This window comes from Nannospalax galili, unplaced genomic scaffold (assembly GCF_000622305.1).
Source record: "Nannospalax galili isolate Female #2095 unplaced genomic scaffold, S.galili_v1.0 scaffold639, whole genome shotgun sequence".
In the NCBI taxonomy this organism is placed as follows: domain Eukaryota; kingdom Metazoa; phylum Chordata; class Mammalia; order Rodentia; family Spalacidae; genus Nannospalax; species Nannospalax galili.
The window spans coordinates 1984701-2010032 of record NW_008344644.1 but is presented as its reverse complement, the minus strand read 5'-3'; the positions used below and the strand labels follow the sequence as shown (position 1 = coordinate 2010032).

At 38.0% G+C, this 25332-nt stretch overlaps 1 protein-coding gene across 9 annotated transcripts in view; it reads right to left on the bottom strand.

Annotated features, from left to right (window-relative positions):
* Sema3a (semaphorin 3A) overlaps nucleotides 1-25332 on the bottom strand; it is a 540175-nt gene that overhangs the window by 271120 nt on the left and 243723 nt on the right. The window lies entirely within an intron of this gene.

Genomic DNA, 25332 nt, shown 5'->3' with positions numbered 1-25332 from the left:
TACTTTTCAATAGTATCATTTTCACCTGAAGAATTAAAATGCTGATTGACCATGACATATTTATGTATCTTTTAAATTTTGATGTTTTTAAAACTCAATATTCCAAAAGACAGAATACATTGGGGTCCTAAGACCCCCCAGACGTTCCTGGCTTTTGTTATTGTTTTTGGTTACCCTCCGCAACTTGACAGTAAGACCCTACTGCTGAAGATACCACATACTTGTGTCATGGAACATGGAGAAATCAGGCTGGTACTGGCTAGCTCTCATAGTGCTATGCATGCTACTGGAAGAGAAAAGTAACAATCTACAATAACAACTGATCTGGAAAGATAGGCCCACTGGTGCAATGATGCCAGAAATGATATGGAAATAACCAAATACTTTCTGATTGGATTTAAGACCCACTCCAGAGGGAGTGGGCATGGATTTTGATCAAAACACCTTATATACATGTATGAAGTTCTCAATAAGTTATCTATTTAAATTAAAAAATAGACCTACTCCAAAAATGACCGATGCCTGTCCATTGACCACTAACACTCAAGTTTTTGTGTCTTTGCCATCATGGCTATGCAGAAATATTCCGTGGAGTTCAACATTAACAGAAGTGTGTTAAATTCATGACTGTCTTTCTTTCACTCATACTTTTCACCAGTGAGTATAATAACCTTGAAATCACTCACATCCTTCCAGTCAGCTCAGCTCACATACTTACTACTTATATTTGTTTGCTTGTTGTTGGTTTTGCTCCTGAATTAATCAATCCCCATTTTTTTTTTCTGATGAAATATTTACCCGTGCTTTGTCTAATTCTGGTCTTGTTCATCAACTTGGTTTGGCATCTCAAATTCTCAGTTACATTTCGGCAATAGACTCTCAAAACTTGTAATTTTGATCACATAGTTCAGAAGATGTTTCATATTATTACATTGTGAACTGCTTTGCATTGTGTTCTTTGTTTTCACACAAAGACTTTCAATAGCCCAACTTTTGCTAGTACTTTAAATTCTGTCACGTAATACTCCCAGCCATCAGTCTGTCTCAGTTACTTCCACAGACCTTTTTGTATGCATAAATAAATCATGTTGCCTGGAATGCCATGTCACTGTGTTTCTGACTGAGACACTCTGATCAAACTTAAAAAAGAAAACCACCTCCTCATTTGTTCTATAGTGTATATGTATGGTGACTTCAGCAACAAGGTCTTACCATCAAGTTCTGGTTGGTAACCAAGAGTAGGAGCAGTGGCCAGTATTATTTGAGAGTCAATTGAAACCCAGCAGTGTCAAAAGAGGGAGTTTATTCCTGGCACTGGGCTTTTATTTTCCTACTTTATGGTATCTAATGGGGAAATAGCCTCATATTGTAAGGTAACTCCTTTTAATATCTTCTTATAATGTATATACTTTAAGAAGCTCCTATTGTTGGTGGTTTCCATATGGCTTTTTCTAAGCTAGCACTGACTTTAAACCTTCATCTCTACTAGCTTGATTTCATAATGCTGGAGAGTGCTATGCATGCTACTGGAAGGATCATCAACCTTACCCATTTCTGAATCCTGGAAGCAACAACATTTGGTCTGGTCAGATGTGATCTCTGGTGCAGTGGTGGCAGGGATATTAGGGGAGTAACCAACCACTTTGTAACCGGATTTAAATTCTGCTTCATAAGATGGAGCCTATAACGGTCATTGATAACAGTCCGAGGAACTTGTGACTCTACAGGTTATTAATCATAAGGGAGAGCTTAATACTATTAGTCTGCTAAGAGTTATAGAAATAAACCAACTATTAATTATTTCTTATTATACCCATAGATTAATGTGTCTCTCAACTCACACTAGAGAAACTTCTTTATAAAATAGATGCTGATTGACACAGAGACCCACAAATGGCTAACATGCAGAGAATAAGTGACTGTATCTAACTTTTGCCTCTTGAAGCTCAGGGATCATTGCAGAAGAGGGGAGGAAAGCGTATAAGAGCCAGAGGTGGTCAATGACCAGAAAGAAACAGTTTTCCACACAGCCAGGCAGCTACTCATATGAGCTCACAGAAATGGTAACAGAATGCAAAAGTCCCACCTAAGCTCTAGCCACACAAAATCTAAGCACAGACATTGGGAAGGAGGTAGGAAACCTGAACCCTAACTGAGGAACTATGTGAAACTGACAGCTGCTAGGAGGGGGAGAGTTAGACTTTTCTTTTTCGAAGGCAACGTCCCAGCTGGCCAGGAACTTGCCATTGTAGACAAGGCTGGCATCATTCTCACAGAGCTTCTCTGAAGCTACTGTCAGATCTCTCAGTGAACTTTAGCAACCTTGGAGCATCTGTAACAGAATGCACAAGTATCATTGCAACAAAATGCTTCATCACAATTCTATGCCTTTCCTGACCACAGGAAATGTGAAATACTTGTTTTAATTTCTTACTTGCCTTACTTCAGAGCACAGTGTCTGAATCATAGTGACTGTTGAATAAATATGTGTCCACCCACAGCATATAAATGTAGGAGAGAGCAATATCAACAGATGACATTCTCCTAACAGCACACCACGTAGGTTCAGGAAAAGGACCCACGAGGCTAAACAATCAGAGACTGTGAGTCACTGTTGAGTTGAAGAAGATCAGAAGGAAGGAAAGATCTTTGAAGGTAAATTTCTGAGAGTGGAAAACATAAACAAAGTGCAATAGCTTCCTAAAAACTTAAAATTAAATGATGCTATATTTTCCCTTATTTAAGTTTTAATACGAGACCAATAGCATTATTTAAAATCAACTAACATGATCCACTAGATGTTCTAAGGAGGTTCAGATTTTAACCCTTGCTAAGAATAAGAAATCTTTTAACACAGCAAGTTTTGAAAGCTTGAATCCTGTGATAAGATATACCTGAAAATATCTTTGTTCAACAGAAGCATGTTTTTATTGAACATATGTAAGAGGAGAGGAGGCAGAGCTAAAGTTCATGTCACTCAAATAGGGAAAATATTCAAAGACTGGAGTGATGGTCTCAGAGAAATAAAAAATAGCCTCCCCACAAAGGGTACAACAGAATTCTCAGCTTTGGGTCCTTAGTTCTTGAACTAGGCTCTTAGTAGAGTAACATAAAGGAGAAATATATAGGCAAAATGAAAAGAAAGTTTGGAAATATATGTATACATAATATAAATAAATATGCAAGATAACATTACATTCTAATTTTAAAAAGCTGTTATAATTTTATGCACACCTGACATAGTATTCCTTTAGTTAAAAATACCACTTCAAAAAATTTTCTAAGTAAATATTTAGCTCACTAGATATAATATTTTAAGCTCATTTATATTGACATATATATGAAAAATAAAACTCTAGTTTTCAAAACATAAATTGAAAAAAAAATCCAGATATTTCTCATTGATAGATCATTTAATCACATATACATAAGACCAGACACATACATATGTAGATCAGCGAAGATGTGGATGAGTTACACAACAAAATTATTAAGACTTACTTAACATTCAAATACATAACGGTCCTTTGTAAATATGGCAGCTCCATATTTCTCTTAACCAAGTTTCATTGATATGTTCTTTTCTTCATTCTAACCACAGAACCTAATAAAACATTGTGTTCTATCCCAACCTATTTTTTCAAGAAAAGTTTAAGACATGTTCCTTCCAGTTCTCTTAGAAAATTTAGTTGGTGTTTCTATTTTCACTTCCTTGAATTGTCTCCAAGTTCTCTTTAAAAGCACAAGAATGCTTTACAAAAACATTGATTCCTGTTTTACAAATATTTAGTCATCTCCACTCTTGTAGGTGTTTTCCCTTCTCAGAACCACAGATTCTTCCCATCAATCTGAGCCAAGGACCAGCCTTTTCTTAGTAGAAAGCCCATGGGGTATTTCATGCTGACAAGTTCAATCTCTTCATAGAAGCTCAGAGACAATCAATGTCATAATGAAATTTCTTTAGCCCTAGGAAAATGACAGGTGATTCAAGTGGAATTTGTTTGTAACTTTTTCTACTCCTTTATTAGCATGTTTAGCTAGTTTTTATTAGACTTTCAATTGTTGATTTGCTAATTGAAAGAAGTGATCAATGATGAAACTTAGTAGGGAACAGATGTTATAGGGAGCAGGGGAGTAAGGAAAGTGGAAGTGTTTGGCTGGGAGGAGAGGAGGGAGGGACGTGAAGAGGGTCACATTTAGGGAGGAGGGAACTCAGGAGGGGGCATGGTGGGAGACAGGTGTTATTGCGGGGAGGATGGGGAGGATCGGGACACTTGGACTGGGGAGGGAGGTTACAGGTTGGGCAAAGAGTAGAGAGAATGGATCTTGAGGAGCTAGGGAAGCCAGAGTGAAATGCCTCTGAAACCCCCTGAGAAATGTACATACAGTGTCTGAACATTAGTGCTATGTATACCTGGGAACTGCTTGGCAAGGAACACCGTGCCAAACAGGAGAGCTCTCCCTTCTAGTGGTTGGTCAGAGTAGTCCAAGAGACTCCCAAAATAACACATGCTATTGCCAGACCTCTTGGCTATCTCCCAAAACTGAAGATAAGACCCTACTGTTGAAGATAGGACATATTTTGGACACAGGAGTTGGAGCAATGGAGCAGGAACTGACCTGAAGCCTTCTACTTGAAGTTTAGCTCTCATAGTTCTGGAGTATACTATGGAACCTGCTAAGGAAGAAAAATCAATCAATGGTCAAACCCAGCCCTAAAGCCTAATAACTATAGTGACTGACACAGATAACGACCTCTATTGGTGCAGTAGTGACACTGTTATCTGGAGGAGGGTAGTAAAAGCTAACTAATTGGAATTAAGACCCCCTCAATGGGAGTAAACTCATGGATGTCACTAGGATCTATGACCCTACAGAAAACTCTATCTTTGTCGTATCTCAAGACAAATGAAATTTCTTACCATATGCAAAATATGAATCCTATATTTACAGACAAGTATGCCATATACCACTCATCAAAGGAGCTTTTTTTTGCAACAGATGGAGGATATTGCAGAATCCCACAACTGGTCAGACAAAGAATATATGTCTGAGAAATATCCAGTCTTAGGTGACATTTCTACATTTGGACCTCTACACCTAAGGCTCATGGAACATAAAGCAGAACAGGAGGAACAGAGAAAACTAGCGCATCTCTTGATTCTTACCAGTGAAACTTCCTTATTCAACAGATGCACACAGAATGCCACAACTAGCCACGTTTGAAAGAATAAGAGACTGCAGACGGTGTGTCCTTAGATAGGACTACTAGATTAAATCTTTCCTACCTGCAGCTCAGGGACCATTGTGGAAGAGGGGACAGAAAGATAGCAAGAGCCAGGGCTGGTTCATTAACACAGGGAAACAGAGGATTTCAGGCCACTGGAAGCTTGCACAAGTGATCTTGTGGCAATGGTGGCATCCAGCACAGGACCCATGCCAACTCAATCAGATGAGGACCCAGAGGGGAAGAAAGAAATGGGTGGTGGGTCAGTCCTAGACTGGGAACTATCGGAGACTGATTACTACTGGGTGAGGGAGAGTAGACCTTACTTGCAATCTCTAGATAGGTTGACTAGACTTCAGTGGATGAATTAGCACTGCAGGACATCTGGATACAAATATTTTCCTGGATAGGACTTAATATGTATGGTAGAATAAATGAGGTCCAGTGGGGAAGGGCATGGGTGGGGAGGGGTCTAAATTTGATTAAGAACAGTTGTATGAAATGTATATGAGAGATAATGCCTAGCTAGTTTAAAAAAAAAAACAGAGGAAACCATATTAATCAAACAACTTACTGACAAATTATATATACAACTAGCTCAAGGAATATATGTCTAGGCAAGGTTTATCTGTGAATGCTTTGTCTTTGCCCAAGCTTTATCTACATAGCACATGATAATTAAAAATACCAGATTGGTGGAACTAACCTTCTTGGATGTTTAACAGCTATACTTCCAGGCCTATACTAATTTGGTCAGAGGGACATAAAGGACAGCTTTTGCTCTTTGTCTTCCTAGAGGGACTAAGTTCCAGGAGACTATAAGCATCTCTCAACATGTCTTGCAACGGTGGTGAGTCGCCTGTTCTCTTGATCAAGCAGGCCATGGAGACCCCACCAAATGGACTTGAACCAGTGTCCAGTCAACACAGAGGAAATATTTCTCCATAATTCCAAGTGAAGCCAGCCATGGTTGAGCAGGACCTTTGACTTATCTTCACATAGATGGAACTGGTAAAAGAAAGGAGCTGGGACTCCTCCCAAGCCCATGTGACCCCTGAGGAACAGATCCTTAAATGAACTCAAGAGTAAAAATAAATTAGTTTATCTGGGCCAACTGTGTGGTCTTAAACACCCCAAAGGAACTTATAACCAAAGATTAAAGGGATCAATAGGATAATTCTTTAAGAGTCCCTCTGTATAGCTAAAGGCTACAGAACACAACAACAAAAAAAGCCAGACAGGAGATACTTTCCTTTGAGTTGTTGGCCAGGGTGCCCCAAGAGACTCCCAGATAGTAACCCAGCATAGAACCGGGAAAATAACAGCAGATCCCAATCTTATCTAAAGGAATATTAGCAACTGATTGATGTTAGATGGGGAAGAGCTTATTTCCCTAAAACAAGGAACTCTAGATACGCTGACTAGATTCAGCAGAGGGACAGCACTGGGGAACAACTGGGTGTGCTGACAACACAGTGGACAGTAACAGGGATGACAAATTATATGGCCTGGGGAGGGAGCTAAGGGAGGGTGCCATTTAGGATGTGGATATAGAGATAAATAAGATTATTTGGGATGTTCTGTATGAATTACACACACACACACACACACACACACACACACACACACAAACAAATTTAAAAAGTGAATTACATTTGAGGAAGAAGCACAAAAATTTGCTTCATGTTAATTAGTAGAGGGGAAAAACACTACCATTGAAATCTATCTGATGACTTTATATTCATGGTCAGGTGCCAAGGATCTCAGAAAGTAATCGACTGTGACTAGAAATAATCAGATACATAGAGATTAGAGATGCATGTGCAAACATCTAAGTGTTAGTAGCATTAAAAATGAGTTTTTCTGTATGAAACAGTATATTTTAAAATACAACGGAGATCTTTTTTAAAGGTTTAAACCTCATTCAATTTTAAGTCTTATAGGGTTTATACCAAGTTCAATACTGTATAACTGTATAAATTCAAATGTGAACCTAAAAATTTACAGCCAATTTTGAAAGAGATAAATCTTAGCTCTGGAAATTGTTATTGAATATGTTAATGCTGTAATAATGAAATGCTTCTTCTACGTATGTGGTTATTAAATAAATAATTTAAAAAATCCTATTGCACTGTTGGGGCTGGAGAGATGGCTCAATAGTTAAGAGCACTAGCCAGCTGCTCTTGCAGAGGACCTGGGTTCAGTTCCCAACTCCCACATGACAGCTAACAGTCATCTGTAACTCCAGTTCCAGGGTATCTGATACCCTCTTCTGACCTCCATGGGCATTTCAGGACACAGGGTGCACTCACATAAATGCAGGCAATACACTCATACACATAAAATAAAAATTGTAAATAAAATACTTAAAAATTTTTAAAAAATATATTCTTTATTCTATAAAAAAAAGAAAGAAAAAAATGTTCAATAAAGAAAAAAACACTCAGTAATCCTTAAGCCTAGGGAGGCAGAGGTTTGAAACAGATGTCCTAATCAGGGATAAGTACTCTGTTGTCTCTCGTTCTCTGTGCATTGGCCAATTGTGGGTTTCTGTGTTAATAACTCTCTGCTTTATAAGAAAACATTTCAGGTAAGACTTGAGAGATGCACTCATCCTATGTGTAGAGGTTGCATATGTCACTTAGGGTAAAGCATCTCACAGACACTTATTCTCTGCATTTGAAGTTCTAAAACTCTGCAGTAGTCTCTGTAGAAAAAAGAAGCTTCTTTGATGAGGGATGAAAGTATAGTGAGGATGCATATTTAGAATCAAGTAAGAAATTACATTGGTCTAGGGATGTTGAAAAAGTAGGTTTTTTTCTAGGATCTATGACCTATCCAGCCATGTTCATTTGTCTATGTTTACAGCAGTACATGAATTCCCTCATATTGAACCAGACCTTAATCCCAATTACACAGTTGTTGGTAACCACCAAGATAAACTTGGCACTAATGCACCAAAAGTAATAGTTTTTTGGGCTAGTCGTTGCTGTTTATTAGGCTGAACAGCTCAGTAGGACCATTGGTATTCTCCCTTAACAGGTTTTTTTCTTTTTTTTTCTTTTTTCTTTTTTTTTTTTTTTTTTGGTTTTTGTGAGACAGGGTCTCCCTGTAGCTCCAGTTGTCCTGGAACTCACTATGTATGTAGACCAGGCTGGCCTTGAACTCACGGAGATCCGCTTGCCTCTGCCTCCCGAGTGCTGGGATTAAAGTTGTACGCCACCACACCCAGCCATTCTTCACAGTTTTTATAGCATCCTCTAATATCATGAGAGCTAGATGGATCATTGTGGAAGAAGAGGCAGAAATATTGCAAGAGCCAGCAGGTTTGGATGCCCACAAGGAAACATAGTCTTCCAGGAAGCTGGTCAGTTACTCATATGAACTCACAGCAAAGGTGACAGCATGCACAAGTCCTATGCAAGCTCAAACAAGGCAAAAATCCCAACACAGACATGGAGAAGTGGGTAAGATATCCTAACTCAACCTAAGGAACATTGGTAATTGAAGGTTGCTTTGAAGGGGACAGATTGTCTTACAGGGATGGGATTCTTGAGACTCTTTGTAGGCCCAGTGGATTGATCTACACTGAAGGACATTTGGGGACACATATCAGACTTGCGGCTCTTGCAGAAGATCTGGATTTAGTTCCCAGAACCCAAGTGGTCGTTCATGACTGTCCATAACTCTAGTTCCAGGGGATCCAGCACCCTCTTCTGCCTCCACAGGCACTGCACACATTGTGCACTTACATACATGCAATCAAGACACTCATATAGTTAAAAAAAAATAGGGGCTGAAAATACAGCTTAGTGCCAGAAGACACTGGGCTCTGCTCAAATATTAATAAAAATAATATTAAATAAATAAATAAAAGGGCTAACATGCTTTAAGTTTTAAAAAAGATAAAACTCAGTTAAAATTGGCATTTCTCAATCATGTGATATTTCTTTCATTTAATCTAAATTCTTCGTTTGCTTCCTTTCGCAGGGTACTTAATACTTCCTTTAGCCAAAAGTGAACATTTTCTTGAATGTATTTACTTTCTTAAGTAAAAACTCTGCTTTGAAACTCCATTGAAACAGAAACAATTTGTGTGTGTGTGTGTGTGTGTATGAAGATTATACATGACAAGATAATCTGTATGTTAATATTTCATGGACATTTTTTAGTATGAAAATTTACATGTAAAAACAAATGAAAATTGAAATTTAGCAAGACAGTAACCCAAGCACATGGAATATATTGGCCATTCTCAGATAGAAAGCAAGTTCAAGGCCAGCCTGGATAACATGAAATCCCATCTCAGAAAATTATACATAAGTAAATAAATAAGTAGATGAGTACATAAATATTGTAATCAAAGAATCTCATTTACATATATGCCCAAGAGTGGTATGGCTGGATCATATGGTAGATTGATTTCTAGCTTTTTAAGGAGTCTCCACACTGATTTCCATAGTGACTGCACCAGTTTGCACTTCCACAAGCAGTACATAAATGCTGTCCTTTCCCCATAATCTCACCAGCATTTGGTGTTTTTTATTTATTTGTTTATTTATTTATTTATTTATTTATTTTTGAATCTTAGGCATTCTGATTGTGGTAAGATGAAATCTCAGAGTGATTTCAATTTGCATTTCTCTGATGACTAAGGAAGTTGAACATTTTCTTAACTATTTCCCAATCATTTGTATTTCATCTTTAGAGAGCTCCCTGCCTCATTTTGTAATTGGGATGTTTATTATTTCAATGTTTAGTTTTTTTGAGTTCTTTATATATTCTCATTATTAATCCTCTGTTATAAATATAACTAGCAAAGGTTTTTTCCCATTCTATACATTGTTTCTTCATTTGAATGATGGTGTCATGTACAGAAGTTTTTTGGTTTCAGGAGGTCCCATTTGGCAATTGTTGGACTTAATTCTTGTGCTGTAGAAAGAAGTCCTGCTCAGAGAGTTCTTTCCTGTGCCTATGTTTCCCCTATGATATTCAAGGTATCAGGTCTCATGATGAGGCCAATGTCCATTTTTAGTTTGCGCATGATAAGAGATAGGGATCTAGTTTCATTCTATCCAGTTTGACTAGAACTTTTTGTAGAACATGTTGTTTTTCTCCACTATTAGGCCTTTTGTGAAAAATCAGGAAGTGCTACTCAGATGTAAAACTTCAAATCTTGGTCTGCAATACTGTAGTGCCACCTGTAGCTAAGGAAGACCACCCACTCTTGTTCTAAAATGAAGGATAAATTTGTTTTCTCCCCCTATCTAGAAGCCTTTGAGAGGGAACTGAAACTGATTCTAGCCACTCCAACAGCTACCAAAGTGCCTGAAAACAAATCCTGAGTCCATCACTCTCCAGTGCAGCCTTAGCAGACAAAAGGAAAATGAGGAGGAACACAAAAGAGTGCTGCTTTTGGAAGCTCTCATCAAGAAATTCCAAAGGACTCTGGTATCAACTTTTGAAATTTGCCCTGTTCTGACTTTTTTTCTGGTTTCCTGTCTAGAACTTGTAACACTAACTACTCCTGCCTTTACTTCTTTGCATCTCCTATTCACCAGTCAAGGACTTTCTTTTCTCCCTACAGGTAAGAGTGATGCAATTCAGGAGTCTTTTAGATAAACCCACTGAAGGAGTACCCCAATTGCCTCAACCTGCGTCCCTGTTCAGCTTGGAAGAAGCCAGAATGCTCTGGGTCCTGATTCCCTTTAGGCAATTTGGGTAACTTCTTCAGGGAATGGTGTGATAAGAATAGGAGGTAGGAATTGGCTAGGCAGTTAGGGTAAAAAGACCCCAAACAAAAGTAGCCAGCTTATTGGCTGAAAGTCAAAATGTCCTTGGGCCTCTTAGCAACGCCAGGCAGTTAGAGTAAAAAGACTCCAAAGAAAAGCAGCCAGTTTATTGGCTAAAAGTCAAAATGTCCTTGGGCCTCATAGCAACATACTCTGTTCCAAAGGCCAAAAATGTCAAAAGTATTTGGGAGCTCTTATCTAAACCCTAAGAGACTTTAGGGTTACCTCTTCAGAGAGGGGAATGTTAAGGTATTAAAAAGCCCAATAAAATATTTTTAAAATAAAAATAAATTAATTTTTTTTTAATTTAAAGGAGAAATGGGAAATTTAAGGGAGAAATTGGAACAATGGGGGCACCTTAATTGGGGAAACCATGATGGAGGTGTTAGAGAATGCGAGAGATAAACAATGCCTAGTTAGTTTTAAAAACCAGAGGGAACCATATTAGTCCAACAACCTACTGACAAATTATACATACCAGATCAAGAAATATATGTTTGGCAAGGTTTATCTGAGAACAATTGGTCTTTTCCAAAGCTTTATCTACATGGCACATGGTAATTAAAGGTACCAGACTGGTGGAACTAACCTTATTGGGTGTTTAACAGAGACATGCTTTGAGGCCTGTACTAATTTGGTCAGAGGGTCATAAAGGACAGTTTTTGTTCCTTGCCCTCCTAGGTTGACTAGGTCCAGGGGACTATGAGCATCTCTCAAAATGTTCTGTAACTGTGGTGAGTCACCTGATCTCTTGATCAAGGAGGCCATGGAGACACCATGAGATGGACTTGAACAAGTGTCCAGTCTACAAAGAGGAGGGTCAACACAGAAGAAACATTTCCTCCATGCTTCCAAGTGAAGCCAGCCATGGTTGAGCAGGACCTTTGACTTATCTTCACATAGGTGGAACTGGTAAAAGAAAGGAGCCAGGGGCTCCTCCCAAGCCCATGTGACCCCTGAGGAACAGACCTTCAAATGGCCTTAATAGTAAAAATAAATTAGTTTATCTGGGCCAAATATATGGCCTTAAACACCCTAAAGGAAAGTATAACCAAAGATTAAAGGGGTCAATATAATTTTTCAAGAGTCCATATGTATAGCTAAAGGCTACATAACAAGAAACAATGCCAGATAGCAGATACCTTCTTTTGAGTTGCTGGCCAGGGTGACCCAAGAGACTCACAGATAGTAACTGTCTTAGTTTGTTTCTTCATTGCTGTGACAAAACACTCTGACCACTACCAACCTGGGGAGGAAGGGTTTATTCAGCTTACACCTCCCAGGTCATACTTCATCAGGGAGCCCAAGGTAGGAACTCAGGGAAGGAACCTGGAAGCAGGAGCTGGAGCACAGGCCATGTAGTATCTTTGCTTACTGGCTTGCATCCCTGGCCCCTGCTCAGCCTGCTTTCTTATGTAACACAGGCCCACCTGCCAAGGGGTGGCACCACCCACAGTGGGCTAGGCCCTCCCACACCACTCATCAAGAAGATGCCCCTCAGACATGGCCACAGGCCAGTCCAATAGAGGCAATTCCCCAATTGAGGCGCCCTCAACCCAGGTGTGTCAAGTTGACACTAAAGCTATCCAGCAGTTACCCAGCATAAAGCTTGGAAAATGAACAGCAGACCCCAATCTTATCTAAAGGAATATTGACAACTGATTGCTGATAGATGAGGAACAGCTGACCTTCCTAAAATAAAGACCTCTAGATAGGCTGACTAGATTCACCAGATGGACAAGTACTAGGGAAAGGCTGGGGATGCCAGCAGCACAGCAGACAGTAGCAGGGATGACAGAGTATAAGGGCTCTAGTGGGGTGGGAGGCTATGGGAAAGTGCCATTTGGGAAGTGGGTATATAGATGACTAAGATTGTTTGGGATGTTATGTGTGATATCCACATGAAAAAATTAACAAATTAAAAGAATGAGTTATATTTGAGGGGGAAGCATAAACATTTATGTCATGTTAATTAGTAAAGTTGATAAACATTACCATTGAAATCTACCCAATGACTTTATATCCATACATGGGTGCTAAGGAGCCAAGTGCAACTGACAATGACTAGTAATAATCAGATACATACAGATCAGAGAGGCATGTGCCAACATCTAAGTGTTATTAGCAAAATCAATGAGCCTTTCTGTAAGAAACAGTATATTTTAAAATAAAATGGAGATTTGTTTTTAAAGGTTAAAAACTCAATTTTATGTCTTACAGGGTTTATACTGAGTTCAATATTGTATAACTGTATTAATTCAACTGTGAACCTAAAAATTTTATAGCCACTTTTGAAAGAGACATATCTTTGCTCTGGAAATTGTTATTGAGTACATTAAAGCTGTAATGAAATGTTTCTTCTAAAAAGTAAAATAAATAAATAAATATTTTAGAAAGGAAGAAATAGTACATGAAGTTGTCAGGAAAAAGTGATGGGGAGATTTGGGAGGAGCTGGAGGGGAGGGAGTGCACATGGATTTGATCAAAACACCTTATATGCATGAATGAAATTCTCAATAAATTTTATTTAAAAGTGAAAAAAGAAAACCCTCAAGTGGCTGTAAATGTATGGACATAAAACTGAGACATTAATTCTTTTCCATTGATCAATGTGTCTTCTTTTATGCCAACACAATGCTGTTTTTATTACTATAGCTCTGCAGTATAATTTGAGATCAGTGATGCTAATGTATAAATAAATCTACCATATTATCCAGGCATACCACTCTTGGGCATATACTACAAATACTCTAAGTTCTATTACAGAGAAATCTGTTTATCCATGTTCATTGTTGCTCTTTTTACAAAAGTCAGAAAATGGAATCAACTTAGATGCCCATCACCTGATGATTAGATAGTGAATGTAGGGTATATTTAAACACTGGAATATTATTCAGGTGTTAAAAAGTGAAATTATTGGATCCCCTGCTTCAGGACCAACTACATTCTTAATGTTTCAGGGCTCACATCTACTCTGCTTAGCTCATTAGACCTTCAACATACTGTCTCCATCCATGCATTAGTGATTGGCCCCCTCTTGTTCATTCCACCTGAGACATCAGGAATTGCCTCATCAGCCAGATCCAACCCATTGGGTCTTGCTTCAGACCACCTCAATTTCCCCTGCTTCAGTGCTCAAATCTACTCTATTTAACCGGATAGCCCCTCCCCACATTGTCCCCCACCCAGACTTGGGCCTAGGCCCCATCGTGCTTATTCTGCTTGAGACCTCCAGACTAGCCAGGTAAGCCACAATACTGTCCACTGGGTCTTGATTGCCCTGCAACAGGACCAGCTCCATCTCCCTACTCCAGGGCTCACATCTATTCTGTTGTGCAGTTAGACCCTTCCCACAATATTCCCATCCCCATGTTGGGCCTAGGCACCCTCTAGCTCCTCACACAGAGTTCCAGGGTACCCTTCCAGAGACCAGACAATGGATCCCTACAGTCTCCAATTAAGCTTGGGTCCCTTCATCTTGCTGGAGAGCTCTGACTGGCCAGCTTGGAACCATTCTGTCATGTCAATAAAATCAAAAGTGAGGCCGGGTGTGGTGGTGCACGCCTTTAATCCTAGCACTTGGGAGGTAGAGGCAGGCGAATCTTTGTGAGTTTGAGAACTACATAGTGAGTTCCAGGACAGTCGGGGCTACAGGGAGACCCTGACTCAAAAAGACAAAAAAAAAAAAAAAAAAAAATAAAAAAAAAAAAAAAAAAAAAAAAAAAAAAAAAAAAAAAAAAATCAAAAGTGAGAACCAGAATCACAGACTAGCTAACTATTCATACCCAATAAGAAAGTAACCAAGCACATCAATGATATAAACACAACCAAACTTCAACTCAATGAAGGCAGGCTAGAATATCATATCAAACACACAACAAACAAAATAAATGCATATTCCCAGGCCACAACCTCAAAACACAAATAATATGAAAAATCAAGATAATATGTCCCCACCCAAACTCACTAGTCCTACAGAAATGCACTAGAGTGGTAAATACTCAGATGGATCCCAGGATACAGAATTTAAAAGAACAATCATGAATATAACCAAAGAATTCAATGACTTTAAAGAAGAACAAACAACACAGAGGATAGGAGCAAACAGTTGATTGATGTTCCAGAAATATGAATATGTGCTGACTAAAAGGACAAAGACAAGTTAGGAATTGAAAAGTGAATTCACAAAAGACATAGAAATACTGAAGAAAACAAGCTGAAGTGAAGATGGACTTGAGAAACTCAGTCAGCCAATCGGAAATGACAGGAGAAACCCCACAAGCAGAATGAATAAAAGGAAATATCATGATTGGACGCCAAAGGTGAAGAACTGGACTACTTAAGCAAAGAATATAAAAAATTACAAAAAAAAACCCCAAAACAGATGACTAGAATTTGTGGGAAATGTGGGAGTCCCTGAAAAGACTAAATCTATGCATCAGAGGTATAGAGGAAAGAGAATTTCAGATCAATGACATTAACCAAATCTTTACCAGGATTATAGGAGAAAACTGCCAAATTAATGGAGGACATACTTCTGCAGATGCAAGAAGCACATCGAACACCAAATAGACCAGACCAGACCAGAAACTTCCTATGGTATATGATATTGCAAACACTAAATATAAAGAGTGTACTGAAAGCTGAAAGAGAAAAATAACAAATTACATATAAAGGAAAACCCATCAGACTTACAGTTCATTTTCAACGCAAACTCAAAGGTCAGAAGAGCCTAAAGCAAAGTAGTCCCAGTTGTAAATGACCATAGATGCCAATCCATAATACTTTATACAGCAAGACTGTCTAACATAGTTGTAAGGGAAAGAAAGCTCTTCCATGATACAAACATCACATGATCATTTCAACAGATTCAGAAAGGGTCTTTGACAAAATCCAGCATGCATTTATCATAAAAATCCTACAGAGAATTGGCAGAAAATATATCTCAACATAACTAAAGCTATATACAACAAACCCACACTCAATATTGTTCTTAATGGAGAAAAAAATAGAAGCATTCCCATTAAAATTAGGAGCAGATGAGGCTGTACACTATTCTCATACCTTTTCAACACACTGCTTGAAACTCTTGCTAGAACATAAGACCAGAGAAGGAAATTAAAAGGGTAACAATTAGAAAAGTAGAAGTTAAATTATCCATGTTTACAGATGACATGACATACAGAAGACTCCAAATTCCACCAAAAAACTTCTAGAAATGATCAATACTTTAAGGAAAGTTACAGGATACAAAATAAATTTAACAAAATCATTAGCCTTTTAATTTATCAGTAACAAGCAATCAGAGAAGTTCAGGGAAACACTTCCATTTATAATAGCTTAAAAATAAAACTAGGAATAAACCTAATAAAAGACATTAGAAATCTCTATAATGTAACTTTTAAATCTCTGGAGAAAGACACCAAGATATGGGAAGATTTCTGTGCTCGCAGACTGGTAGAATTAATATTGTGAAAAAAAATTCTACTAAAAACAATTCAAGGATTTGATGCAATCCCAATCAAAATTCCATGTCCTTCTTCACAGAATTAGAAAAAAAAAAAACCCTAAAATTCATATGGGATGAAAAAGACCCCAGATAGCCAAAGCAATCCCAAGCACAAAGAGCAACTCTGGAGTTATTATGATTCCAGATTTCCAAAATATATTACAGGACTATAGTCATAAAAACAGCATGGCACTGGCACAAAAACAGACACATACATCAATGAAACATAATAAAAGACAGAAACATGAGTACACACAATTTTAGGCACCCAATATTTGACAAAGGTGCCAAGAACACACATTGGAGAAAAGACAGCATCTTCAATAAATGGTCCTGGCAAAACTGGATCTGCACTTATAGAAGACTGAAATTAGACTTTTATCTATCATCCTGTACAAAAGTCAATTCCAAAGACTTCGATGTGTTTCTTGTAACACTGAAACTGCTAGAGGAAAACCATAGATAGTATCCTACAAGATATAGGTACAGGAAAGGACTTTCTAAATAGGACATCAGTTTCTCAGGACTTAAGTCAACAATCAACAATCCGGACCTCATTAAAGTAAAAAGCTTCTGTACAGCAAAGGAAACAACCAGTTAAGCGAAGAGGAAGCCCACAGAGTCAGAGAAAGTCTTCACCAGCTACACATCTGACAGAGGATTAGACTATACAAATAACTCAAAAAAAAACCCAAAACAAAAAACAGAACAACAACAACAACAAAAAAAAAAACCCACAAAGAATCAAGAAAACAAATGGTCCAATTAACAAAAGTGGGCGGCTATGGATCTGAACAGAGAGTTCTCAATAGAAGAAACAATAATGGCTAAGAAACAAGTGTTGAAAATCCTTAGTAACTAGGGAAATGCAAATCAAAACTACTTTAAGGTTTCATCTTAGCACAGTCAGAGTGCCTAAGTTCAAAAGAAGAAATGGTACCAAATGCCTGCAAGGATGCAGAGAAAGGGGAATCTTCATTCATTTCTGGACAGATTACAAACTAGTGCAACCACTGTAGAAAACAGTGTAGATAAATCATAAAATGAAAAAACCAGCAATAAATCTACCACGTGATACAGTAATACCACGCCTTGGCATATACCCAAGGGACTAATCCTACTGCAGAAATACTTGTGCACATATATTTTGTTGATCTTTTAGTAATAGCTAAGAAATGGAAAAAACCTAAATGACCCATAACTGATAAATGGATAATGAAAATGTGGTACATGGACACAATGGTGTTCTACTCAGCAATAAAGAAAAACAAAATCATTAAATATGCAAGTAAAGGGACCCAGAAAAGCAAGCATCATATGTTCTCTCTCAATTATGGATCTTAGCTCCATATCTTTATAAGTGAGTATATATCTTGATGTAATTGCAGGAGCCAGGACAATGGAAAGAAATTATGAGGTTAATAGGGAAGATGAAGCCCAAGGGGGCGGGTAGTAGCAGACAATTGTTATCAAGGGGGAAATGGGGGAAAATAAGGGATACTTTAAAGAGAAGGGAGGAGGAAGGGTTATATAGAGGGAGTGGGAGGAGAGGTAAATAATGCTTAGGTTGTTTTAAAAAACCCAGAGTAAAATGTATTAGCTCAAAATTCTACCGAAAAAAAGGCATTTGTGTGTGTGCGTGTGTGTGTGTATGTGTGTGTGTGTGTGTGTGTGTGTGTGTGTGTGTGTGTGTGTACCTCTGTATAGCTTGAACCTATATAACAAGAAACACAATGCCAGACAGGAGAAAACTCCCTTCAATTATTTAGCATAGTCCAACAGACTCCCAAAGGCACACAAACTATTTCTATAGCACTGATTTTCTCCCAGAACTTGAGGTTAAGACCCTCTTGCAAAAGAGAGGATATAGTTTGGACACAGAACTTGGAGTAATATAGCTGGAAGTGACTTGGAAGCCTCCTCCCTGAAGACTAGATCTCATAGTATCAGAGTATACTATGAAAGCTGCTAAGGGAGAAAACAAATCATTGGTCCAAACCAGGTGTAGAGTCTAATAAGCACCTTAATGACCAGCACAGCAAAATATCTCTATTGGTGCAGTACTGCTCTTTTACCTTGGGAGTAACCAACAGCTCTCTAATTGGACTTATAGCCCACTCAATTGCAAGGAACTCATGGGTGACACTGAAAACATAGCCAAATATAAATGACTTGTGAGATCAAAAATCCTAGAGGAAAAACCTACATCTGTCACATCCCTAGATAAATATAATTTCTTACTGTATGCTAAATGTATATCCTTATATTTACAGAGAAGTAAACCTCTCCACTCATAAAAGAAGCTTCATTTTGTAGCAGATGGAAACTATTAGAGTTCCATAACTGATCAAATGCAGAGAATTAAGTGTCTGTGAGATGCCAAGCTCTAAGTGACACACACACACACACACACACACACACACACACACACACACACACCTGCACTGCAACATGTACACCTAAGGCTCAGGGAACATAATGAAATGGGGGCAGAGAGAATATTAATGCATCTCTCAACTCTTATCAATGAAGATTCCTCACCCAAAAGATGATAATTAACACAGAAAGCTACAGCTGGCCAAAATGTAGACAGTAAGAGACTGCAGAGTGTGTGTCCCTGGACAGGACTCCTGTATTAAACTTATGCTCCCCAGGGTTCAGGGATCATTGCAGAAGAGAGGCTAGAAAGACTGCAAGAGCACAGGGGTGGTAGATGATCACGGAAACAGTTTTCCAGGTGGTTGGGCACTTGCTTTATAAACTTAGAGCAGTGGTGACAACAAGCACAAGACACATGTAAACTCAAACCAGATAAAAACACAGCACAGAAGTGAAGAAATGGTTAAGAAGTCCGAGCCTTAGCTGGAAACTATTGGCACCTGATTACTGCTGGGTGAGGGAGAGCTGGTCTTCTTTAAAACAGTGATGCTAGACTCACACCAAGGAACAAGTAGGGACACAAACTTCACTTGATAGTCCTTAACATATATGACTGAATGCATGAAATCTGGCATTCTGGTTATGGAGGTACAAATTCTGGATGAGGTTTAAATATGATCAAGATGAATTACATGAAATTTACACAAATTCAATTAAAAACTTTTTCAAAAAAATTAGGAGTTAAATGGATGGAACTGTAAACAATAACCCTGAGTTAGCTAACCCAGACTCAGAAAAACAAATGCCACATGTTTTCTCTCATAAATGGATGCTGGCTTTGGATTCTTTGATATGCATGTCTCCACTGGAAAGTCCAGAGAGATCAGTAAAATAATAAATGGTCATGGGAGGGGGGAATGCTTCATGGGAGGAGAGATAGAATGCAGTGATATAAAGGGTGACAGGGGAATAATAGATAAGATGGTTAGATGGGGTGGGGAATGGAAAGGCACTGCAGAGGAGGGAATGTTGACTGGGACAACTAACACTAAAGATCTTTAGAAAACACCATATGGAAATCTACTACTATAGAAGACTCTTAAAGTATATACACATATACTATAAAAAGAGATTAAAAGGAATTTCCTTTGAACAGGGAGACACTGTCCTACCTAGACTCCATAGGTTAGCAAAATAAGGTCCAATGCCAGGAATGGACTCCCCTCTTTTGAAACTGTTGACCAGGGGACCCATAGAACTTCAAACAATGTGCCTGATCTTATTACCCACAAGAACTTGACAGTAAGACCCTATTGCTAAAAACACTATATTCATGAGCTATGGAACAAAGGAGAAATCAAGCTGGTGCTGACTTCAAGGCTTCATCTCTGTAGGTTAGCTTTCATAGTGTTAGAGGGAGCTATGCATTCTATCAGAAGACAAAATCAATCATAACCTTACCCAGTTGTCAATCCAGTGAGTGTCATCATCTGGCCACAGGGAGTACCTAATACTATTATCCTGCTAAATGGTTAGAATATTAAACCAACACCTAATGACTTATTGTCACTTCCATAGATTAATACATCTCTCAACTCTCACCAGGGGAGCTTCCTTATGAAGCTGATGATGACGAACACAGAGACTGACATCTGGTCAACATGAAGAGAATAAGAGCCTATAGAGTGATTGTGCCTGAATAGGACACCTATACCAAACTTCTATCTCCAAAGATAAGAAGATCATGGCAGAAGGGGTGGTGGAAAGATTGTAAGAGCCAGATATGGTGGATTACCTCAAAGAAACAGTTTACAGCTGGGCAGTTACTCATGCAAACTCACATTAATGGTGTCAACATGCAAAAGTTCAATGCAAGCTCAAATCAGGCAGAATCCCAGCGTCAATGTGAGGATGTGGATAAGAAACATCAACCCTACCTGAGGAGTTATTGGAAACCAACGGCAGCTGTGAAGGGGAGAGTCAGTCGTTTTTAGGAGTATGACTCTTGGTAGAGTAGCTAGGCTCCAGTGGATGGATCCACACTGAAAGGCATTTGGTGACACAAATTTTACTATACAGGAGTACGTGAAATTGGGTGAGGGTAGTAAGAGGGAGTGCATATAGGGAAGGGGATAAAATATAATCAAAATATACTGTCAGAAAGTCACAAAACTTGAATAAATTAAAAATATATAATATTAAAAAGAATATCATTTAAACAAAATAGGAAAAAGACTCAAAACATAAAAAAATTATCCATGAAAACAATTTTGATGCTGGAGTGATATATCAAATCACCCTAATTCTGACACATTCCTTGGGTACTCTTGGTAGACAATGGAGATTTTTCTCTAGGATTTTAATGCAGATCTATAATCTTTATAAATTATATTATTTATTTGTCAAAGGTAGAATGCTTTAGAGATAACAGTGTTGTCCTGGAAAATTCTGCCATGCAAAGACAAGACGCAAGTAGTGAACCTTGATGACTTTGTAGATACTATAGACACTTTATAGACACAGTGATTATTTGATTTCATAAGCTATATTTAATTAATGATCACTTTAAAGTACTGTGGCCATCACTTGGACCTAACAGCGTCTCTGCACTAAACAGACTATCATTTTGTGAAGTATTTTAGAATTATGGTCATCAGTTATATTTGTTAACTTTCTTATCATGATTGTTACCTCACAACCATAATAGACTATGAAATGGTGACAGAAAAAAAGCTGCATGCAATGTAATTAACTTGATTTATGGGGGAATTGGTAGTCACATTTGTTCTCAATCTTTGGACAGTTCTGAATTGAACTTGCTTCTGACAGCAGTCTAACTCTTGTAGCTATTTTGGAAAAGTAACAGCCTAAACTTTTTCCTAGACTACTGACTTTACTTCCTTGTGTGAACTAAAACCCGAATTGTTCTGACATTGTCATTGACTTGATAGTCGCCTGAGCCCCACACTCACGAACACATAGGGTGTATCCAGAGTTCTCTTACCATTCCTGCCCTGTCATCACTTACAACAACCACTCCCCATTAGATTCCATACCACTCAGTATGGTGCCCTCTTTTCAATTTGTCTTTATCTCTCTGACTTTATTCAGTTTGTCTTTTTTCCTCATTGATTTGTAGTTACTTTAATCACAATATTCTTTGATGACCCTTTTCTGTTTTGGTTCTTAACATTCATGTTAAGGAGTATTTAAACCATCTTCTTTTAGGATAGAAACCTCTTTCAATGAAAGGCCTCCTTTTCTATTTTCCATATATTTTCTTCATCCTATCATGCTCTGTCCTTATGTTTTATATTCTCTAGTCAACTCCCCATTCACCTTGCTTCCTTACTCTTTCATACTTACTGACAACAGATTCATCACTAATCCACTGTATCTGTGGATTTTCTCCTTACTCATCCTGACCCTCTTCACTCTGTGTTTGCCATTTCAACTTTCCAATCTCGGAAAATATTTTTCTTTTTGTTCCTGAGTGTTAAGGACTGAAGAAGATTGCAGAAGATATGTACATTTTTTGAAAGAGAAATTTCACTGTTACTTATTTATTCAAAAACAACTATCAGAGAACTGCACAAACATGGATGTTTTTATGTGTACTAAGTAAAATGGGTGGTGAAAAACTGGCATTTACATGCAGTTGAATATCTATGTAGCATATGTCTGATACTGCACATGTTAAATTTCCATGTGCTGTGTGTAAATAGCTACATATTTGCAGTGTGGAAAATGCTCATTGAGCTACCACTAATTATTGATACCTGCTGTTAAATCTTATGACATTTTTTATACTTTTTCATTTATTTTTCTCCATTTTTTTCAATGTTAATTGAAGTCTGTACATACACATACATTATTAAAAATAGTACTAAATTGCAACTATATTATTTTTTAGTAAATTGTCAGTTTTGCTATAATTGCATTAATTCCTTTTCTACATTTTGTTTCTACAGAAACTGAAAACCAGTTTCTTAACTCTAACTATTCTACTATAGCAGCACAACTCAGAAGAGCCTGAAATGGATTATTATTAAAACACTGAGTACTATGTTTGCACATGTTCTGTCATTGACCTTTAAGCTCTTTGGTCAGCTCTTTTCCCTCACTTGTCCCGGAGCACAGGCTTTCCTGAGGCCCTGCGTTCAGACTGCATTCCTTTGCACTCTAGAGTCATCACTGATCTGCTTCCCTCCTGCAGTTTCAAATACTACTCTTCTCGGATAATCTTCAAATTGTTATCCTACATCAAAGGTGTTTGCCTAACTGCTTGCTGTTTGTTGCACAAGTAAGTATGAAGTTCTCTCAAATTCTATTGGTGCACATTAGATATTGTTAGTTTCTCTTCCAAGCATTCTCTCTCTTATGCTTTTAATTTTAAGCAATCCTGTCCTCTGCTTGGGTTCGGCACTTCCTCCCTTATGCCTCGTTGTTGGTCACCATATCTATATTAATGACGTGTTTATCCTGTATTTGTCAGTGGGCAAACGAAGTGAAGTTTTGAATGAGGTGTTATTTCCTTTATGCTCCCAGTTGTGCTGACCTAAGGTGCACATCAATCACTTCTATCCTAGAGATCTGGAAGAACCTCCTACTAGAGTTTTAAAACTCTCTTTTTCTTAAGAACTTCCATCTCTGCATTAAGTTTCTAAGGTTCTGATGATGGTGGCCTCTCTTGGCAAGAAAAAATAAAAAATACTAACTTCAGTCTTTCCTTGAAAGTTCCTTTACCATGTATGATTTGTCCTTATCTCGCCAATAGAACATTATGCAGAAGTGACTAACCTCATTCCCTAATACACAGGATTTTTCCGTTTATAATATTAATTTGATCTAGTAAACGATTGTAATTAACTTGGAATATATACAGCAAATCACTGATTTTCCTCATTCTTCTGTTTATTATCTCAGTCATGAAATCTTCTCGCTTCCTATACCTAGAATGTGCCTCTTTTCCTTGAATATTTATATCTTTCCTTTACTTAACTGAATTGTTTTTGACAGTGTTCCCTTAGGTCCAGTCTGCCTGGAAGTCACCATGTTGGACAGGCTGGCCTCTATTTCACAGAAATCAGCCTGCCCTGCCTCTCAAGGGCTGATATTAAAGGCATAAAAGGAGATGTGACATGGAAGGAATCTATATATAATCAAAATATATTGTATGAAATTTACAAAAATTCAGTTAAGTTGGGCACAGTGGCATAGATCTTTAATCTCAGCCCTAGGAGGGCTGTCTAGCCCATAGGTTCCTATGTCTTATGTGTGGGCTCCATCTCCTTGATTGTTTTTTACTGAAGTACTGTTTAAGTTACTTTTCTTGTTGCTGCAACCAAATGCCTGACAAAAAGCAATTTATGGGAAGAAATGCTTATTCTGTCTTCTATTGCATTGTGATATAAACTAACACATTCATTGTCATTGTCAAAAAGACAAATAACAATTCACGTTATCTACCTTTATTTCTTTGATTATCACCTCAAGAAGGAAATGGGAGAGGGGCCTGTAGGGAGAGCTCACTAGCTAAGAGTTTGTATAGCTCTTCCAAAGGATCTGAGTTCAGTTCCCAGCACCCATGTCAGATGGCTGAAAACCACCTGTAACGCCAACTCTATCACATCTGACACCCTCTTCTGTAAGTACCTGCACTCACAGGCATAGACACACATTTTCAGTCTCACATTCTCACACATATATATATAATTAAAGGAAGAAAACTGGAATTTTGATGTTTTCCAGTAAACAAGCAACATGTGAACGACAAAGTACAATTGGATCTTCTTTCCTCATGAACATTTCCCCCCCAATTCTTTATTTTCCTTTGAAATTATTTCTAGTTTGACCTTTAAGTAACTGTTGACATTTTGTCTGATAAAAATCATAAAATGGAATTTAAAAGTACTTCAAATTCTTATTCACACCAGTTTCACAAATAAAGCCTAAGTGCTCTGTTCTCCATGTTGCTTTGAATTCCATGCCTCCACAGGCAAATACTTCAAGCCAAAAGGCAACAGTGAAAGTCTTGTTAAGCTGGAAGATGGTGGCATGAGGTCAAGGAAGTGAGTTCACTATAAATGGAATATTCAGTTGCCTTTTTGTGAGTATTAGTAGATAATACAGGAGAATGTATCTTCACTTATTCATCCTAATGATAAAAAGCTACATTCTTTTTTTCTCAGACAGATGTTTCAATAAACAGCACATCAGTGATTGTTTGTGTTACAAGGTTTTCTCTATGCATTCCACTAAAGAATGCCCCAATCTTTGCTGCTGCTCTCTCTTTTAAATTATAGAGTATGTTGAGAAGACTTCCATATAGGAAGACAATAAAGTTCCAAAAGACCTTTAATAGCCCAGTGTTACCACTCTAATGAAGTGTAAGCCTTCTTAGAACAAAACCACAAGCTGTTGCT